The sequence below is a fragment of the Micropterus salmoides genome, unplaced genomic scaffold, assembly GCF_014851395.1.
Source record: "Micropterus salmoides isolate LMB-PRFRI ecotype aquatic unplaced genomic scaffold, ASM1485139v1 Ms_hic_scaffold_5, whole genome shotgun sequence".
In the NCBI taxonomy this organism is placed as follows: domain Eukaryota; kingdom Metazoa; phylum Chordata; class Actinopteri; order Centrarchiformes; family Centrarchidae; genus Micropterus; species Micropterus salmoides.
The window spans coordinates 385,743-406,103 of record NW_024044237.1 but is presented as its reverse complement, the minus strand read 5'-3'; the positions used below and the strand labels follow the sequence as shown (position 1 = coordinate 406,103).

The following is a 20,361-nucleotide window of genomic DNA, read 5'->3' as shown; positions in this document are numbered from 1 at the left end:
ACTGATTACAAAATCTAATCGCCAGTCCATTGCAGGGCCACACATAGACAGACAACCACTCACACACACATCCACACTTAAGGACAATTTAAGGTCACCAATTAACCTAGCCTGTATGTCTTTGGATAGTGGGAGGAAGCCGGAGAACCCACAGACACGGGGAGAACATGCAAACTCCACACAGAAAGGCTGGGGCAACCGTGGTTTGAACCCACGACCCTCTTCCCGTGAGGCGACAGTGGACTGTGGACGCCGGGCTATGGACGTATCAAAACCGTGGCGCAGCCGTAACGTGCCGTAGCTGGAGTCAGGGGATTCCTGGCATTAGAAGTGAAAGGACAGGCAACACTAGAGTTTGTTTTATTTAGAGGAAGCATAGGTTACACAATCCACTTATTTGACAAGCATGTTTTTGTCATAAAGTTAATACTAGTCAGAGTGGCGATCAGGAGTAACAGGATTAACCCGGTTGGCCGGTTGCTCTGTGGCCACCTGAACAGCCCCGTTCCTGAAAAACTAGAGCGAGATGCTCTGCAAGAAGCGGAATCAGTAAGATGGAAGACAACTGGGAACATTCGAGGAGCGTGTGGGTTTGGCTAACGTTAGCTGGCTATTTAGCTAAATGTGTGCTTTTTATTAAAACACGTTCAACTTTTCATAAAGCCGATATTCTCGTCAGTGTCACTTTTTGTGAACAGATGAATTACAGCCAGGATGGAGCGGGATTTTAAAAAAAGTTTGTGCTGCAACAAACTTTAAATGTTGAACTCATTGTTCTGCATAAACGGTTATGATTATTGACGAGTTAGTAGCCTGCCCAAAATCAAGGTGGGAGACTATCATGAAGCCTGGAGCATTTTTCTTGCACAAAGTTAATGAATAAAAAACCCCAAACTTTTTAGTTTTTTTTGTTGTATTGATCAAGTGGTCGATGGAAGTTATCACAAATTATGGGCAAGCTCACATTATCTAGTTTAAACCAACTACAACACAAAATTACACTGTATTTCACATGATTTGCTGTAATGTTACATAAATGTCATAGCTTATGTAAGATGGCTTTTCGATGGAAATCTGACCAACAGCCAACAGTTTTCTATGTGAAGGACTCTTCGCAAAACTGTTGGCCCATACAGGCTGTTATAGACAACTGAGAAAGTTGGTGAATGCCTCAATTTGTAGGTGGCATTACAACCTGATGACATATAGGCAATAAATGTTATAAATATACTTAAATTCCTTTTAAAACCTCAAAAATGTCCCTTTTAAAGGTACATGGCTGATTTAATCTGTTACAGCTCAAAGTGGCGCGGCAGTCTTAAAATATGTTGAAAAAGTTAAAAAGGTTTTGAATTTTACTTAAGGATTCCTGTATATACCCTGATAATATCAAATACACGTCATTCATTTGATCTAGCGCTGACATGCGCTTTTGTTTTGAAGTAACATCACGAAAACAACACAGTGCAGGATGAGAGAAGTTAGCAGACAGAGAGTGATGGACTTCACACTACAGGATTTACAACTTGGACTACTTTTTATGAAAAGCTGTTTTGATTCTTTTGATTGGTGGACCTTGCAGACCAAAGAAATATAAATAATCAAGGAACGGACACATCTGGACTCAACAAGCGGACTTAACAAGCTCTTCAAAGGTAACGGCAGTGAGCACTTTTTTTCTTTCCTCTCTCACACCATGCAGGTTCCGCCGGTAAATCTATAAGAATTAGACTTTGGGGCTTGTTGTTTCCATTGAATGAACTGAATGACTGATTTGTGGAAAATCTCACAGATCTAATGATGTGTAGCATGTTCATACTGACATATTGATCATACATTTAAACATTAATATTTGTATTAACGATCAAAGCAGCTTAGAAGCAGCTAAAGCGGGCGACCCCGCAGGGTTTAAGAGGTTTTATACATCCAAAGAACTTCTATAAGAACCAGACCAGGCATTAATGGGGACCTGCGTTAATTTGTCAAAATGTGTTCCCACACCAGAACAGTAAAGGAGATAGGCGGCTATTTGGGACTCGGTTATTAATTGAAGTTTTATGGTAGTCTCACCTTGAATTACATTCGTCTGTGCTCTAAAATCAGATCTCACACAAAAGCAGTTTTAAAAACAGTTCACACTCTGGTACATTTAGTTCATTCCACCCATACTAAGTAATAAGGCCACATCATAAGTCAGACAGCAACACATACTTACACTTTCACATCACACATCTTGGATGTTTGCCAGTCAGAACAAACAAACAGTCGATATCACAGACTTTTGGATGAGCTTGCATCATATCGAGCAGATCCATGAATCAACATCTAACCTTCACCAACTCTGCACTCACAAGCACAGCCTGTGTTTTGCTTTGGGCAGTTGACTGCTCTGGGAGATGCAATGAGAGAAATGGGAAACAACAACATCATAGTTAGGAGCTCTCACTGAAATCACTCCAACTTTTGAAAAAAACGGGACGAGAAACAGTGTTGTTGTACAGTTGGTGTGTTCAGGGTAATGGAAAAATATGTCATCCATTGAAGCATTGTGGCTCGTTAGTGTGTTTTTAATAGTTTTGAAGCAATGGAGTTCTTTGAAACAAAGGAATAACAAATGGGTGTTGTTTTCTAAATGCCAATCAATCAGGGCTGCGCTATGCTAACTTGTTTCATAGCAAAGCACAACAATAGCTGGAATCTATACAAAATAATAATCAACTGCAAAGTTAATTCACTATCAGAGCATAATTCGGTGCGACTGGGGGTGTTTAATTGTCCAGAAGCTCCCATGGCTCTCTCCTCCTTATAGGGATCAGTTCATTGCTAGTTTTGGTATTTTCATAGAATTTGGGATTATGAGAATAAAATATAATCATACTTTAATACTCAAAATTTTGAGTTTTTGTGGATTACTCCTTTAATTTTGCCTCTCTTTCCTGTTGTCCCCACCCCATCCCGTTTTCATGCAGGTGCTGTCCTTTCTCTTAGGTGTCTGTTTACTTTGCATCTATTTTGTTTTTGGTATTTGTAAGGTGTTATGCATAGCCCTCAATGTCAAGTGTGTGAAATCTCCCTTCAGACAGAGGGAAAGGCAAAATGCAATTAAAAAGTGTGGAAATATTAAAGAGGTCGTATTATGCTCATTTTCAGGTTCACAATCTTATTTAGGGGTTGTACCAGAACAGGTTTACATGGTTTCATTTTCAAAAAACACCATATTTTTGTCATACTGCACATTGCTGCAGCTCCTCTTTTCACCCTGTGTGTTGAACGCTGTGTTTTAGCTATGGAGTGATACATCTTACTTGCATAACATTTTTGTTGGGAGTTGCACATGCGCAGTTCCTAATTAAGAACTACTAGCCAATCAGAAGCAGAGTAGGGTGTGTCTTGAAAAGCTGGTAAACACAGCTTCGGTTCAGCTGTACATGTTCCCCTTACCAGCTTAGCAACATGGACTGGAGCAAGAGTTTCAGAGTTGTGAGTTATTAATCTGTAACAAATGTATCTTTCCTTCGTAAAGTTATAACTGAGCTCTGTCTCTACATCACTGGAGGGTAGCTAGTGTTTAGAAGGGAGAGGAGAGGCAGCAGGCGGACGTCTTGTCACTGTGTGCTGCAGCTCAGTGTTTTTCCAAGGTGTTTTTGAGGGCGTGTCTGACTAGCCGCTAGGTGAGCATTATGATGCATGTTTTCTTGTGACGTCACAAGAAAGCGGAAGAAACAGCTGGACTACAATTGAGCTGCTTTCAGGCAGATCAGAGCAGTGTTTTCTGTGAGAGATGGGAACTCCCTTTGGGGTGGACTTTTTCACTTTGCAAACCTATTACATGCACAAAAAAATATATCACCCAGGTCAAAAAGAAGTGCACTTAAATGCATTGAAAATGTACTAGAAATTCCCATAGTATGCTTATAGTACATTCATACTCCTAACATGCTTACTAAAAGTATATTAAAGATATATTCTCCTGAGCTTTAACATACTTCTCAAAGTATACTTTGAATAAATTGGTAATAAATATATACTTAATTAAACTTTTAATAAATATGCTTAAATAAAAGCATATTTTTCACAACATTTTAGTCTACTTATAAAAAATATATTTATTTAACTCTTAGTAAATACTATTTAGGTGTACTTTGTGGAAGTACATTGTTAAACAATTACACTTTTAGTGGGTTACAAATATATTTATCCCAAATATGGTAATTGTGCAGTCTACTGCAAAATATTGTAATTTTTTATGTAATTGCCACGTTTCTGCCTGATTTCCAGAAGTATGATTTTTAAAATATGTTTTAAAAATCATACTTTAACATTTTAACATTAAAATATATTTTTCAAAAGCACATTATTTCTCTTTTTTTTCATTTCTTTTCTTTCTTTTAATTTAGTTTAATCAGGTAAATAGCTAGTTGAGATCAGAGTTCTCTTTCATAAGGGTAACCTGGCCAAGAAGGAAGCAGCACATGTTCTTAACTTAACAAACAAACAACAACGTATAGTAATAAGCATACTTTAAATCATAATGTAGTTGTAGTTGTTTCTGTGTGTAAACAGTAAACACATGTACACAGGAGCAAAGTGTGTTCTCCCGGCCAGCCCACTAGCGCAGTGCATTTAATTTGACCAATCAGAATCAAGGTTTTCAAATTGACGACCCAATCACACAGCGTGAAAGTCCGCTTCACGAAAGTTAACGTGTTTACTGTCGTTGAGAGGGAAACTAGTTTTGCCCAGAAATCATTTTGTTTCTCAGGTTTCCTTTGTTTTACTTTACCGACTCGGACTTGGAAGGTGGACACCTCAGACGTAATAAGAAAAGAACACAGAGGAGAAGAATATCTGGTCAGCTCCCTGCAGAAGTTAAATGTGAAAAGAGCTAAAGAGGCGTGGCTGGCAAGTACAAGCAGGAGAGGACAGACGCAGATACTGCAAAAATCGTCTTTCTTGGTAAGTTTATTATTATTAGCAAGACAACACAATTGTGTAACTTAACTAAAGTTGAGCTCACTCTGGGTTTGGAAATATTTTACTTGGTGGATAGTGCTGGTGTGCATTAGCTAACGCTAGCAGGTGGATTTATATTTTTATTAACTAACGTTAGTTAGCATTGTAATAGCTTCATAATCGAGACAGCAATTTTTGTCTGCCTTAAACAGTGTTGGGAGAAACACGTTACAAAAGTAACGCAATTAACGTTACAGTAATGTATTGATTTTTGCTGTAAGGCAGTTTTTAATGTTACTAAAATTTTGGTAATGTAAAATCTCAGTAACCTGTTGCTGGAATTTGATGCATGAGATTTTAATAAGGCAGGCCTGTGCATATTTGTGTATGAGCCCTCAATTCTGCTTTTGCACTGTTAAAATGACCAGTGAGGTCTTTATCACAGTAATAAATGCAACTAATATGTTGCTGTCTGTGTTCTAAAGAATAGGTTCACATTTTTCACATTTTTTTAGACATTTTTAGTCTACCTTAATACTCACGTGTTCATGTTTACAGGAAGTTATTGCTCACTGTAATCATCATTACTGCCCAGTCTGTAAAGACATCACCACAGTTGTCATTTTGGTATAAATTCATTCTAAAGGTGGACTTCCGGGTGTGCTCATGGAGTAGTTGGTCGCATTGAAACCTCTCTCCCACTGAAAATCCTGTTTAAACTCGCCATTCTGTTTGTTATTTTTGACAAAATAATCTTTACACTTGTCTTTGCACTTTGTAACTTGTTTTTGAAAAGTGCTCTACAAATAAAGATTATTATTATTATTATAATATCTGTCCTCCCTAAGGAAGGAAAAAATATAGAATATTGTGAGTCATATCGCCCGAACTCAATACTGAATGTTGATTACAAACTCTTTACCTCTATAATCTCTAAGAGAATTGAGTATTGTCTTATAGATTTGATTCATGAGGATCAAACAGGATTCATTTAAGGCCGTCAAACTCACGACAGTATAAGACGAACATTGCATGTCATAGACCAAGCCAAGAAACAACAACTGAGTATGGCTTTAGTCAGCCTTGACGCGGAGAAAGCCTTTGACCGGGTCAGCTGGCCCTTTTTATACAAGGTACTCGAGCGTCTTGGCTTTAATAATCAATTTATTAGGTGTATCCAGTCACTGTATGATAGTCCGAGAGCTAGGGTAAAAATGAATGGCCACCTAACTGATTGCTTTCAACTGTTTAGAGGTACTCGACAAGGTTGTTGCCTCAGTCCAGCGCTCTTCACGTTATTCATAGAGCCCTTGGCACAGGCTATTAGGCAAAATGAAGAGCTTAAAGGCATTACTATTGCAAATACTAAACATATAATTGGACTTTTTGCAGATGATATTATCACCTACCCCAAAACCCAGATGTACGTCTCCCTAAACTTATGAGAACTGACATAGTTTGGTCAGCTGTCTGGTTATCACCTAAACATTACTAAAACACAAGTCCTGACCATTAACCACTCCCCCAGTAAATCCATACGACACAATTATAAACTTAAATGGGAAGCGAAAAAGTTAAAGTATCTAGGTGTGTTTGTCTCTCGAGATCTAGATGATTTGTTCAGTTTGAATTTTGATAAAGTTATTGACTCAATACAAAAAGACATGAAGCGCTGGGCAATGCTGATACTAGACTTAAATTTTAGATTGGAAATAGTGAAAATGAATCTGCTTCCCAGATTTTTGTATCTTTTCATGTCATTGCCTATCAGGATTGCTGACTCACGCTTTAACGCTTGGGACAGGTCACGATTTATTTGATCAGGGGCTAGACCAAGGATAAAATTTAGGACACTCCAGATTGATAAAGAACATGGCGGTTTAGCCCTTCCAAATCTGAAGGAATATTACTACGCATCTCAAATGAGATATATGGTTTGCTGGTGTTCCCCAGAAATCGAGGCTCAATGGAGACTGATTGAACTAACCCAGGGAAAGAGCCAACCTCAAACCCGTCTAGGAGGTAAAATTATCACAAACAAAGATGGGAATCGTATAGTTGAAGATAGGCTATTAATTTGGAAAGAGGTTGTAAATAAGTACAAATTGGCTAATGATAAACTTTTGATCTGGCCCCCCTGCAATCCGAGTTTTCGACCAGACTCTTCATTTTTGAGTTGGAAAGATCAAGGCCTCATGGCCCTGTGTCAGTTTGTAGACGGCAACATTTTTAAGACATTTGAACAACTCAAAAGACAATGCAATCTAGAGAACAGAGATTTATTCAAATATTTTCAAGTGAGACATTTCTATAACAGTGAAATAAGAAAAGGTATTTCTCCTGAAGGCAGTGACATTGTTAAAGTTTTTATTAATGCTTATAAGCTCCTGCCAAGTAAAACTGTCTCTAAATTGTATAAAGCACTGCAGAAACAAAATGGAAATAATACCTTGTATATTAAGTCAAAATGAGAAAAGGAGCTGTGTATGGAAGTGTCAAAGGGTGATTGGCTTTCGATGTGTGTGACACAACAGACTAAAAGATGGAGGGAATTTGGGTGGAAGAGTCTGGTCAGATTTTTCATTACACCTCATATTATTAATAAACAAAGGGGTGAACAACAGCAATATTGCCGACAGTGTGGACATCAGAACGCCAATCACTCATATATTTTGGACATGCTCAAAGTTAGAACAATTCTGGGACAGTATCTTTTTAATTACTGGGAGAATGGGTTATGTCATCCCTAAAGACCCTAAGACTTTCTTGTTAGGTCTACTACCTGGTGAGGTGGTCCGAAAAGACGACATTTATCTTTTTAAAATTCTAATGACTGCATGTAAAAAGGCTATCACTCGGTCTTGGCTAAAGATTGACCCTCCTCGGACTGATCAATGGAAAGAAATAGTGGAGGAGATAGACTCAATAGAGAAGAAAAAAAAGTGTACACGGGTATGTGAGAATTGTTTTATAATATAATTATAATGTTTTTGTGTCCTGCAATGGCTGACTACACAATATAATAGCATGTGATGTTATATAAAATACTGGTCAACTTTATGTGCATTTGTATGGTCATACAAATCAAAGTTGAACCTACCCTTTGCCAACTTTAACCAACTTAATGCTAAACCCAGAGTTGGCATTTCCTGCCTTAGCTCAAGAAAATTAAATAAAGAATAATAATAAAGATTTGCTATAAGAATAGAATTACAGTGTTTATAATAATATGCAAATGAAGAACTAAATTAGGTGGAAGTATTGGCCTAACTGCATATTTAAACTCATTTGCAACTGGATTTCTTTTCTTTTAGAGCTTCCTGGGATTGTTGCCCCACTCAGATGGCTTAGAGGCCACGAAAATCTCAAAGGACCAGCTGGACCCTCACAAGCTCAATGTGCTCATAGGTATGTCTGACTCCTGCACACCATCACTGTTTTTGCTCTCACTACATGTCAACGGGGTCAGACTAAATAAACAAATATTCTTGTGAAAAAATAATTATATTGAAAATATTGTTATACATTAAGTAATTGGCTACTTTTGTACTTCACAAATTGACTGCTGTGTTGATGTGAAATGACGTGTAGACAGCACAGTTGTTAAGCAAGTCTGTATGTTTGTGTTATTTGTTGTACCTGTTTAATAACATTTTATCATATACAGCTCCTTGGCTGAATGTACAGTATGTTTATGCAATGTTTTTGGTTATGTTGTAATAGAAGAACTGAGCATTAACTGGGAGGGGTCCCCTGTGGAAAACCATTTCACCTGAACCTAAACTGTTAGCATCAGAACAGTTATGTCACGATCGTGGTGTGGAGGCAGGTTGGAGAACCCAAACGCAGGACACAGAGCGGGGCAGGTATGGTACACGAAGGGTTTTAATAAACAAACAAAAGCGAGCACACTTACAGGTGAGTGGCTGAATAACTGAAATCCAAAGGTACAGGGAGAGGAAACGAGACGAGACGAGACAAGACAAGCAAGGCTGGTTACAGGCAGAGAGTTCACACACGACAGACTGGGGGGTAACATGAACAATGACCGGACAAGGACAAGACAGAAACACCAGGTATATATACACAGGGACTAACGAGCAGGGCGGGAGCAACACAGGTGACAGACATAAGACTAACGAGGCAGAGAGAGAGAGCAGAGGAAAACAGAGAGACTAGACATGACAAGCAGACTATATAACAGATACTGGACACAAGACAGGACAGAACCCAAAACCCAACTCAAAAGTAAACACAAAGGATGGCCAACCGGCAGAGCGTGACAAGTTAGACATGATTTCATATTGTGTTTCAGCAACTTTAAACAAAATAAAAAATCACACAATGGTAGTTAGTTAATTAGAGGTAATATTGCTTTGATATAGACAAAATATTGACTTTTCCCTTCCACAGATGCAGTGTGAGAAAGCAGTTTCCAAATCCCATAGTGTCTGCAGTCGCAGAAAATGCAACAAGTCTAAGATAACCGACCCTCCACTCCAAGGATAAGGATTGTGACATTTTTCAGTTTCAGTTTGGTTCCACCATTTGTACTGAATGCTTGTGACGGAGTACCTTCACTACAGCTGAGTAAGCACTTGGACTGCCATACCAACGAGCCTGGCTCTTTGGCATTGCTGTCAAAGTTGCATGTTTGGTATCATGTAAACCTGTGTTCAACTCTGGGCAGGGTGATGCATATGGTGTCAGAAGTGGGACGGTTTTCCGTGAGGTCATCTGAGCCGTGCACAGTGTCCAAACCGCATGAGGGACCCCCATGGGTAACATTAATGATGGGATGTGTATAGTGTACTTTTCAGTAATAGTGACCATATGTCATCATTTTACTGATTTTATTTTATTTGATTATTTATTTTGCTGCTGCACCTTTTAATGTACAGGAATTCATTTTTGTAATGTACACAAAATTTTAGTTTTTTAGTTGTCTGTATGTGTGTATGTTGTAAAATACTTTTTTTAAACTGATTTTTATTAAAAAGAGCATTTTGCAAGGTATTTTAAATGCATTAATAATGTATTATTCTCATACTGAATGGTTTCATGAAGCAGCTTCCCAATATATTAATAGTGGCTCTTGGAGTATAAGAAGTATATTTAAATTACAGTAAAGATACTTAAAATAGGTCCATTTTAACACAACCAAGTATATTAAAATTTATTGCAATTATCTTAAAGTTTTCTAAAAGTATTTCTAAAATGACACTTAACATACTTAAAGTTGTTCCAAAATAACACACTTAATATACACTTAGTTTAGTACAATTAAAATATGATAAGTGCATCCAAAAAAAGTGCTACTTAAGTATATTTCTTTTTCACCTCAAAAAAGGAGAGGGGAAAAAGCCAAAAAGCACAATATGACCTCTTGAAGTCCAATTAACCAAGCATACTGTCGAATTGTGAGGACGTAATCTGAGGGATCATTCTACAAACCAATGAATTACCTGGCGTCAAGAGGTGCCTTAACACTGAGAGAAACTCCTTTTGGAAAAAGATCACATGCCAGAAATGAGTGGCTGGTATTGATCGCTAAATCTAATGAACTCTTTTCAATCAGACTTTAAAGTTAGGTTTTAATTACACATTAGGGAAAGGTCTGTTGTTATGGATGTTTGTAGCTTTTAACCCTTGATAGTTTCATCATTTAATATTGTGTAGTGACTAAAATATACACACACGACACATTAATTTACTCTTCTCACACACAACTGTCTCTCCGTTGCTGTTATAACAAATGTATCTTTCCTTCGTAAAGTTATAACTAAGCTCTGTCTATGTAACGTTAACTGACCAGTATCCTGCAGCGGATCTTCCTGCTTTGCTGTTTCATTAGTGCTCGCCGTAGTGTGACTGACTTGCACACCAAGCCGCTTGTTGTGCTAACCTCGGTGCCACTGCCCTCAGCCTTGTCCGCTAACTTGTCCATATCTCTGTCTAAACTTAACATGCTTTGCCCATTCTGAGTCGACGAGCTAACATTAGCTTAATTAGAATTAGAATTTAAGACTTTTTAAAATACTTTTAAGACCCCGCGGGTACCCTGTCTGACACAGCTTGACAACAAATACTTAACAAAGACAGGAAAACACACATTTTCACACGTAGTATGTTGTATTCTGAAACTATCATGCACGTTTAATTATTAATACTAAATTGTACTTTAACTTTAATATCAGTTAACTTCATGGTTAAGTGTAATTGTTGTCATAATTGTATCATTTAAGCTTTGTAATTTAGTCTGAGATCTCAACATTACAGGTCAAAGTGGAATAAATATAAAACAAAGTGAAAGTGACTTTACTGTTGCTGTTTACATTGCACATAAAACACAAAAGTTTCCACATTTGAAAACGAAAATTCATGTATGATGATTTCTGGCTACTTTTTATATGGTAACATGGTGCTGACTAAGCCGTCTTTCTGCTTTGATTTTTCTCCAAATATGAAAACATTACTTATGTCACAGAACACCACCAGTGGTAATGATTTATTAAGTGTCCACATTTCAATGTGCCCCTCGCTATAGATAAGACAAATTATCTCAGCTTGATTAGCAAGGGATTTAATTTTTGCCAAAAAGAAAGGCACCCTCATGCACTGCCTCCCTGCCCTCACAGAATCTTCTCTGTACAGTTGCCTCATAGAACCACAGTCACTCATACTGTTACTCAGTTTTGACCAGCATGCTCTCTTTACCTTAAGTAAAATAAATAATTGTAGTTTAATGTACTAACGTCACACTGTGCTGGGGGGCAGTAAAAATTTTCTCTCATTCTGTTTAATAACTTGCAGCTACATGCTCCCTTCACTCTGTCCTACACAGTCACATTAACAAATGTTGTATCTAGAAAGTCATACAGCATTAAATTATTAAATTATAGCAATAACACTTCATGTAAATCATTATCATTTTTGGCCTTGGCCGTGTCCAAACAGAATATTTATACTTTATGCCTGACTTGTTTTGACTGAAAACTCGCCTCCACTCCTGTTGGCCTGGCTGCACGGCATTACCTCTGCAAAGCACAAAATGGCACTCAAGTGTTTGTGTGCCAGCTGAAAACACGAGCAGACACCTGTTCAGCTCCATAAAACCAACTCCCTGTGAAAATACCGCTGGTTTACCTTTGAGCTGCATAAGTTCTGTACGGATTTTACAGCTAATCTATTTGGTTATGTTTCCTCCTTCTCTCTTTGGGATTTTCTAACAGGACATGTACATATTTGTTATGTACTAATCTACCACAGATTTCATGGCTAATGAACCGCCTCTCTCCCCCTTCCTCTCTGCTTATTTCGCAATCCCTCTCTGTCTGTTTTGGGGTCTTGTAAGATCTAACTGACTTATTATTGGATCAGTGTGTGTTTCTGTGTGTGTCTCGGAGGTTTATAACAAGGCTTGTACCGTACACTCTTCAGTAATAATCCAGTAAGCAGCATTATGGTTTACGGCGTGAAGGCCAGTATAATAGGCCTCTCTTGTCACTACGGTCAGGAGCTTTAATGTTATGCTTTGATTTTCTTAGACAGTCATGCAGCAAAGCGTAGCCAAGAACACAAAGGACACAGCCAAAAGTTGCAGGGATCACATTAATACAGCAAAATATAGCAACGGATAACATAAAAAATAGCCTAAAGTAAAAATGGTCCAGTGAGGCAGAATGTTAGACCAGCCTGTATTATGGATGTCCCGCTGGTTCAACAAACATAGAAACATTATGTTTTTAAAAAATGTGTGCTCCATAATTTATACATATTAGCTTCCAGAACACATTTAAACCTGATTTATACTGAGCATGAAAGTTTACTCTTGACCTTTGAAAACATTATTTGATAAAACAATCCAAACTTAAGGCCTACCTACTCTAAAAGCTTGTTTCAGAGCTTTTAACCGCATCTCATAGCGGTTAAGGCTTTAATCACAAGGCTTTAGTGGATGAAATACATTTAGTTTTCATGGAGATGGATGTGTTGACATGCAGCCTCTATAACTGTTGTTATTTCCTCCATGGCATCTTTGCCTTTAAAAGAGTAATCTGACAAGACAATTCCAACTCGATGTCCTCTTACTAGCCTTTCCCACAGCCAGAAAACATTTTGTCAAACTTGAAGAATTTTGTTTTTCTGTCCATCTGGTCTCCACTGTATGTTGTAATGTGCCTAACGCAGTAAACATAGATTATGTGATCTGCAAACTAAAAGACATCCACATATGTAAAGGCTGAATTCAGCTGAGTATTTGTGATCACTAGGTTACATATAACCAATGTTTCATCAATGTGTTAAGTCAAGGGCAACTTTATCAAAGAACTTCATTTGCTCTGCATTAGTTATGTTCCAGGACGCCCCTGTCCATGTCAGGTTTCTGGGCACTACGCAACGCTCACCTGTTCTTGTTCTTGCCTGCCTGCTAATCTCTGTCAGCGAGAAAGAGCACAGAGAAGCCGTGCGTAGAAAGTAGCTTGTCAATGTCACTTTTCATGAACTGACCAATCACAGCCTGGATGGGGTGGGACATGAAAAAAAAGGTTGACAGCCATAGGTGTCATTTACACTGGGGCTGCTGGGGACGTGTTAGAATCAGAATGTGCTCATCACGTTTTGAAAGCTTTTGTTAAAAATGTTCTGAAAAACAGCTTGCAATGAGAAATGTTAAATAACAAAAGAAACTGCTTTTGAGACTATAAATATAGAAGAAATAAATGTGCATTGTCCATTTGTATTTTGTATTGTCACCCGCCATTTTGTTTTATTTCCCTTCTATAAATAAAGACATTTCCACAATAAATTGGTGCAAAAAAAGTCTCCAGAATGCAGTAATATATTTTACAATCAACAATTTCTACAAAATACTGTAATATATCTTCCTGTCATGTTCTTGTGACCCAAGTATATTGTCACACCCCTAATCTGAGCACGTATGTCTCCACCACTTTTCAACACAAAGTTGTTGAAGTCATTGTTCTACATAAATGATTGATTATTAGAGACTAACCACCATTTAAATCAGTTTTCTTGCACAATAATTTAATGAATGAAAACAACATGCAAAAATAAAACAACTGTTCCATCCAACTGGAACTAATAGTGTAGCCTACTAGTGGTAAACTATATAATAGCCTAGTCTATGCTATTATCTAAAATTATAATGAATACACTAACATTTGCCCTAATCAAACTAGCTAATACACAATCCAACACATGAATGGATAGTACTGGCACCTATTTTTTCCACTTCATGCAAGGGACAACAAATTTAGGAACTTGTAATTAAGTGGAAACTTTCAATTGTCTCCTTGTGTGCACTAAAGGTTAAAGTTTACAGTGACACCGTAAGAACTCTGTAAGAAGTAATTTTTTACAGATATAAATAAAATCAAGGCATAGGACCTTCCTCACCTTGCAGGTTGTGTGAGACTTGGTGAGTGCGTTACTCCGACTTCCAAGGGAATGAGGAGTTTTTATCAGTAGCTTTTCACAGTCAGAAACTTTTGTGATGATATTTTGTGAGTTTGTGTGTTTTTCTGTCAACATTATATTTTATTGCATTCTTCTTTTTTGACGTTTCTGTGTTAAAGGTGCAGAATCCTTAAGATACTTGCATGATGTGCACTGGGTTTAGAGGGGGAACATACACTGACAGTGCCTGACGTTCCAGTGAGAAGCCAGAGCAGTGCAGGTGTTAATGGTCAGGCCAAGCCCCTATCGGTCCAGAGACCTTCTCAGGGATGTCCCACCATTCTGTCACTAAGTGATTTGGTGGTCGGGGCTCTACTGGACCCATAGAGTCCAGTAGAGGGCGGTGGGAGAGATTCTTAATGTGCAGAAAGTTTTGAACATGAGCAGATAAGTGTTTCCCATACGTTCATTTATTTAGCCCGTCACAATATCAGTGCTGACCGCCACATATTGATTTTTGATTTTTTAACTACGCCTATTTAAAATCGTATTTTTTTTACAAACCCAGAACAAGCCGGAGCACAGCCCTGCCCCACACCCACACTGCACATCCCGAAAACTAACTATATGCCTCAGTATCCAGAGGGGTCCAACAACTGGCCCTAACACACTGGACCACTGCTACAGAACATTAAAGGACGCCTATCGCTCTGTTCCCCGTGCAGTCTTGGGACTCTCTGATCACTGTCTGGTTCATCTTATCCCGACACACAGGCAAAAACTGAAATCTGCTAAACCTGTTGTAAAGATTGTGAAAAGATGGACCAACGAGTCAAAGCTGGAGTTACAGGAGTGTTTTTGAGGCTGCAGCCACTGACCTGGACGAACTAACTGACACTGTGACATCTTACATCAGTTTTTGTGAGGACATGTGTGCAGACTAAAACCTTCCACACATACAACAACCAAAAACCCTGGTTCACAGCGAAATGGGGAAGCATGGATCCGAGGCCAACGAAGCAAAACAGGGACGCAAACAGGGACGCAAACAGCCAACGAGGAAATGCCTCCCCCGGACTCCAATGCACAAACTAAATGCCCAGCAGCCATCCAGAGACCCTGCCCAGGGAAAAAGCACAATGCATCAAGATGCATCGACAATCGCCCCACAATCCCACCGCAGCCCACCAAACCGCAATCGGATCAACCAGAGACCCCCACCCCCAGAAGCCAGGGCACCCTGCGACCCCCCAAAACGCAAAGGACCCCAGACCGCATGTCCCAGGGGGAAGCTGTACCCCGCCGCAAGGAAGAACAGCAGAAAGCCGTGCCGGGAAGCTCCCTGCCGCCAGGGAGCGATAACGCGGGGAGAGCCAGGCCAACGGTCCCCCAGCCCAGCCAGAGGCATCAGTGCAGGTAGTGCCAGCAGCCCCCGAGGCCGATCTCATCCCCGGACGGGGGCCCAGCCCCCCCAGTCAAGCACCCCCAAGGAGGAGCACCAAAACCTACCCCGACAACACCGGCCATGCGCCCCAGAGACTCCCCGAATGCCCCCACTGTGAGAGAGCTGGCAGGGGGAAGCAGCGGGGGCCTCTCCTCTGCCGAAGAGGGCCCAGGCGAGGAGAGGAGACAACGGGCCCCCAGGCCCAGGGACAAACCACCCGCCCAGAAATGAGCAAAGGCCACAAGCCCGAGTCCCCAGAACCCTAGGTCAAGGGCGGGCCCCCACGCCAGGGGAGTCCCGCCATGCTAATAAGGAGAGCTGAGTTAATGTTAGAATGCAGCTGGATTTTCGAGGCTAACACTCTTTATATAGCTGGTAGTCAATATCGACTGCACCTTCCCCCCTCCGCCGTGCGCCACGGTTACACATTCTGTGGGAAACACTGAGTTATGATAAGTTAATAACTGATGAGCTAATGAAGTCCAGTCAATAACTGAATTAAAACTTTGAGATGAAAAGGGGCCACAAACACATTTTAATAGGTTACTTCCCCACAAAAGAGGACAAAATCACGTGTGTTGACTCAGCAGGGATGATATTAAATAAGTTGATCTACAGGAGAAAAATATTTAAAAGCAATAAAGAATGCCTGAGAGCCTCACTGCATTGTATTCTATTATATTTATATGTTTTGAATCACCTGCCACCTAAATTTTGTATATATATATAAGACATTTCCACCATAAATTGGTGCAGAAAAAGCAGAAATTGGAGCAGAGATTTTACCAGAATGCAGGAAGTTAAGTCTTTGATGCTCAAAATCGTCTGGGGGAGGACCTCCATACACCCATTTATGTGCCCCATCCAAGAAAACAGTCTCTGGCTTCACACACAGTTTCTGGGAGGAACATTCACTTATTAGTTAAATATAATTACTTTTCACATAGCTTTTTTGTTACCTGGAAAAGTAATTAATATGTTGTTTGTCATTCAATTATGTGTTTTTTCCATGTTTTTAATAACAAAAGTAACAACAACAATAAAATAAAATAGATCAACAATATTCATCCATCTTTTTTGATGGGGGGCGGTAAGGGACCTGGATAATGGATAGGGGGGCGCTGGCCCAAAAATATTGAGAACCACTGCCCTAGTGTATATAAACCCACTCTTCCTTGATGTTTTTGCCAGATGGTCTTGTTCCTTTGTGACAGAGTTCCAGCCTTTCCCTAGTGTTATACCTGTGACTAATACATGGTTGTGTTAGTTTAGTATGTGAACTCAAAGACTTTAACTCATTATGACTCTAAATGTGGTGACTCTTGTATGTGCTGTATCCCTTCACTTGACAAGCAGCTGAACGCATCAATATGATTGCTCTTGGGGAGTCACACAATAGGGGCTGCAGCTACTTTATTTCGACAGGTGTTTCAGAGCCAAATGCTAAATTGCTATGCTTAGGGAGCTACAGGCACTATGTTAGACATGGATTTGGTTTAATGTGTCACGGGTGGTTTTATTTCATTCTCAGTCTAAAAGTTAGAGTCTTCTCAAAAATGGAAATATTGAAATGCAAAAGCTTGTCATATCATGTCTATAAAGAAAGAAAATGAATAATTTTCAGTTCAGTGCAATATTAAATTGGCTGGGGTTTGGAATTCAATTATAAAAGGGAGCTGACCCGGGAAAGGTCATATAGAGCACACAAGACCCCCCCCCCCCGTCTTTGATTCTTTTTGACATTAAAAGCTAGTTTTGCATCGCTTTATGACTCTGTCTGTATGTCCACCACTTTGGGCCTCACTGGTTTCTGAACAACTCTGATCGATTTCCATTAAATGTGGTACAGATATCCATGGTACCCTGACTTTACTATGCTTCTTCTTCAGCATTTTCAGAATTTAAAGCATTTAACTTTTTATGACAAGGTATGCTCTCAAACACTTGCACTTGGGCACATTGCATCCCAGTAATCTACCTAGGAAGATTTGCCAATCTGGACCCATTTTCCACGCGATTTTGTGTACCCACCCCAGCCACACCCTGTTCACCCTGCTGCCTTCTAGGAAGAGAGAAAGTTTCAGCTGCCGCACAACCAGACTGTAGAGCAGCTTTTTCCCCAAGCTACAAGACTCTTAAACTCATCCTCAGCACTGCTCCATTGTTTATTTCTGTTTACAATTTTTATAATTGCAAAGAGTACATTACATTTAGATGTCTGGAGGAACTAGGGGTTAAGTGTCTTGCTCAGGAACACATCTGTTGATGTGTCCCAGTGGTAAATTGTGTGGGCTACCACAACAAAGGCATGTATCGTATCCACTGCCCCATCACCACCAAACAAGACTCTTGAAGAAAATTGGGAAAGGTCAGTTTAAAGAAACTTACTGCAACGTCCACCAAATCCTTAACTTTAGAATTTGTGAGCTGGAATCCTCCCAGACCTTGGTCACCAGTTAAAAGCTACCCATTGCCATTGCATTCTTATTTTTCTCCTTTGTGCCTCTCCAGTGAAGTAATTGTGTGCTCCCACTATCTTTACACGTAGATAATTGGTTAGTAAACCACAGGTGTGCAAGTCATGAAAAGGCGAGCAGAGTGGCTAATCCCATGCACGTTGTTACCTTAACCCACAAGGAGATTGATTGAAGCCATTCTTTGCTAAGTGTAATCTCCCACCTGTGCAGTCCACAAAAGCAGTAAGGTGGCAACGGATGTCCTTCATTAATACCTTATGGTGGTTCTTATTTTCACTGACATCTCCAAGTAGCTTGCCTATTTGCCTTCCTCACTTGTTCACTGACTGCACGATGAAAGCGCCCTTGTAGGTAGTGTGGCCGAGTGGTCTAAGGCGCTGGATTAAGGCTCCAGTCTCTCAGGAGGCGTGGGTTCAAATCCCACCACTGCCATTTAGCAAGTTTTGAAATCTGTGGGATGCTGTGAACAGCTTCCCCCTCTGAATAATGCTAATTGTGCTGGGCCCATAACCCACAGGTTGATGGATTGAAACCCTCCTCTGCTGATGATATATAGTTTGGAACACCAACACTATAGGCTGTTTGTGATTTATGTTGATAGTCACTTTGTCCTTTTTGCAAATAGCTAACATTGTGAAATGTTTTGTGTCTTAAGTGCTAAACGCCATATTTTCGTTCCAAGCAGTTGATGCAAATTTTGTTGCTGTCCAAGCCTGTGACAACTCTTTGGTTTCAATAAAACTCCTTTGGATACATGGACACTTTTCTGGACTTAAACAAGACTCTTGAAGGAAATTGGGAAAAGCATCCACCAAATGCTTAACTTCAGAACTCGTGAGCTGGATTTTGTCAAACCTCATGAGCTGGAAGCTGGCCATCTAATTGACCCTTTGCTAAGCCATGCACCCTGTAGTTACTGTTGCGACAAACTGTCGGACCTAACGGACTTTTATCATTACGCTGCCACTGTTTATTACTGCACTCCCTGAAGAAATATTGTCTAATTTTTGGAAAGAATGATCTCAAAAAGAAGCAGACAGTTTTGCAGTTGCATTGTGCATTTGAAGGTTGTATTCAGGCTGTGAAACTGACTCAAACTGACGTGAAAGAAATAATGATAGAAGCTAAAGCCTACTGATCACAGGGTAAAAGTGAACCACCATATCACCTGACTATTGAGAAAGAGTACAACAATATTAAGGATTAACATTGTTTCTGTAAAAAGTTGGGTAGGTCTCTGTTCATTACAATCATTAAAAAGTAGAACAGTAGAGCTTAATAACGTTACATTCAGTAGTAAGTTAGCTAGCGTTAGCTTACTAACATTACATTAGGAACAATCCACAGCCTACATATTTCTGGATTTGTTTTAGGTTTTGGAAAGGGAATAAATCGTACTTCTCCTTTCAACCTCTCTGGGTAGCGACTGTAACAATTACAAGTGCCCCTGGAACGGTGTTTAACCAAACCTTGGAAAAATACAGCAAAAGAAAGCTAGAAAATGAAATTTATATTAGAGTCAATGGGACCAGGACATAATGAGAGAAAGAAGGATGGGCCAGCAGGGAACTAAGACCTGTAAGTTTTTCCAGCAGCCTAACTAAGTTATGAAGCCTATAATTTTAACTTAAGTTAAATAGGCTACAGCTGTGTAGCGCACAGAAGCCTGTGCCATGGTTAATTTAGATGTTAGGTTTGTTTACTCGCAGAGCGCTTGTCTCCTGATCACCAAGCGACTAGGTTGTGTTTTTAAGAACTTTCCTAAGACCGACATCTTCCCCAATACTAATCAGCATGCTATATGTAGCTATCAATTTCTCAATGGTATTTGATCGCTTGCTTTGCTTTTTGTTTATCTACTTCTCCCACACGCTGCATCCAAGGAGTCTGCCGAAGCCTCCCTACACTGCTTTGGGTGTGTGATTGATTCAGAGAATTCCTTCATATTAACACAACATTATTGGCCCCCTATTTTTTTACGAACTGTTCTTACAGTGTAGAAGAATCTGAAGTATTTGGCTAAATGTAACCCCTCCGTCAGTTGTATTACATATGTATCCTGAACTC

At 39.6% G+C, this 20,361-nt stretch overlaps 1 non-coding gene across 1 annotated transcript; it reads left to right on the top strand.

Annotated features, from left to right (window-relative positions):
• The first annotated feature begins 18,644 nt into the window (after window positions 1-18,644).
• On the top strand, window positions 18,645-18,726 carry trnal-aag. The gene has a single exon. It is a non-coding gene; the product is annotated as a tRNA-Leu (tRNA).
• The last annotated feature ends 1,635 nt before the right edge of the window (window positions 18,727-20,361 follow it).